This window comes from Phaethon lepturus, unplaced genomic scaffold (genome assembly GCF_000687285.1).
Source record: "Phaethon lepturus isolate BGI_N335 unplaced genomic scaffold, ASM68728v1 scaffold6299, whole genome shotgun sequence".
Taxonomy (NCBI): Eukaryota; Metazoa; Chordata; class Aves; order Phaethontiformes; family Phaethontidae; genus Phaethon; species Phaethon lepturus.
The window spans coordinates 22,477-24,093 of record NW_010564072.1 but is presented as its reverse complement, the minus strand read 5'-3'; positions in this window follow the sequence as shown (position 1 = coordinate 24,093).

Here is a 1,617-nt window from a genome sequence, read left to right as displayed (position 1 = left end):
CTCTGAGCCAAAAGATCAAGGAATTTAAAAATCTTAGAAGTTATAGTGAGCATGTGTAGTCATTTACATGATAGGCAAAGATTTTTTTTTAACCCATCGTTATATAGAAGGATAATGAGTGTGTATTGACTACGCATTTGTGCGTCTAGAAAAGAGTGTTTCTTAGACTGGTGGGACGAACACGATCTTGGGAGGAACTATTACCCATGTTCCTGGTGCCGTAAATAAAGAATGCCTGCCTTTTAACACTACATTGGTGTTAGGAGGTTTATTCCCCATTTCGGTTACACCTTGTTGGCGTTTCTGGGTTCTCCCCCCGCTCCGTAGCCAGGCAGCGTGGGGGGAATCGTTCTAATTAAAGCCTTTTCAAATTCAGGCAATTTGGGTTTGGCACTTCACAGCTGGAAAGAGGGAAATTTGGACGCCGTCCCCCCAACGTGAGGGCGGTGGGTCGCAGCGGGAGGCAGGGCTCAAAATTCGGCTCGCTCTTTGCGCGTGACCTCAAATAGCAAAAGCTTCCAGCGCGCCGGGCGTTGCGTTCGGTGGCTTGGCTTTTTTTTTCTTCCCTCAGAAGAGCTTAAGATGTAAATATTTAGAACGTAGCGTTTCCTTGTTACCTACTGACCATGAAGGATTTCTCGGCTAGCTTGAAGAAACGGGCTGCATGATAATGGAAAACCCCCGTAACGCGGGATACGATGGCTTTCTTCAATATTTCAGCTTTGCAGCAAAGCTGTATAATAAAAACCTGATAAACCGCTTTGCTAAACATGCAAATTTATCCCAAAATCTAAGATATGAAAGGCGATGCATTTTGCGTCGGGGACAGCTGATTTTGCATCCACATCAGCTCTGTTGGGCGTGCTCCTCTAATATTTTCAGGCAACTCGTTTTCTTAGTCCCGTTGCCCTTTTTATTGCCCATTAAAAGCTGGTACCCAGAGGGGTTTTTGGGTGAAGTTCACGCGATGGCGATGCTGGCCACCGCGCGGATTGTTCGGGAAGATTAAATCACGGCTATTCACCATTTCATCTGCTTAATTCCTGCTTGTGTGTCCTGCAAATAACTCTCAGCATTGCAGCGATCATAGAAAAGACTGGTTTTGAGTCCTAAATATATTTTTCTGTAGTACGTTTCTAGTTGCAATGTAACAGGAAAGCTCGCTGATGGATTTTATCCGGCGTTGGAAGTGGTTGTGTTAGCATCATACCTGCCCACGTGCGTCTCTGTATGTGTGTATATGTGTCTCTGTTTATATATATATGGTTTTTTATATTTTTAATTTATATATACACACACAGACAGCCTTACGAGGGCTATTTGGGTTGGTGTGACACCTGTAGCACTTGCTGGATGATCTGTTTGTGGTTGCAGATCTCTTCAGGCTTGGATTCCCTACCTGTTGCGGAGGCAGGGAAGGGGAGAGCGCGTTTCCCTTGCACGGGAACGAAAATAATAAATAACAACTCCAGCCCGAGGGAGCGACCGCTTCTTCGTTCGAACGCCGGTGATAAACCTCTCTAGCGGTTCATCGCCGTGTCGTCAGACCCGGAGCTTTCCGTCTGTGTTTTGCCTGACATTTTTGAGCGCGAGGGAGTTTGCTCGGTGACTGCAAAT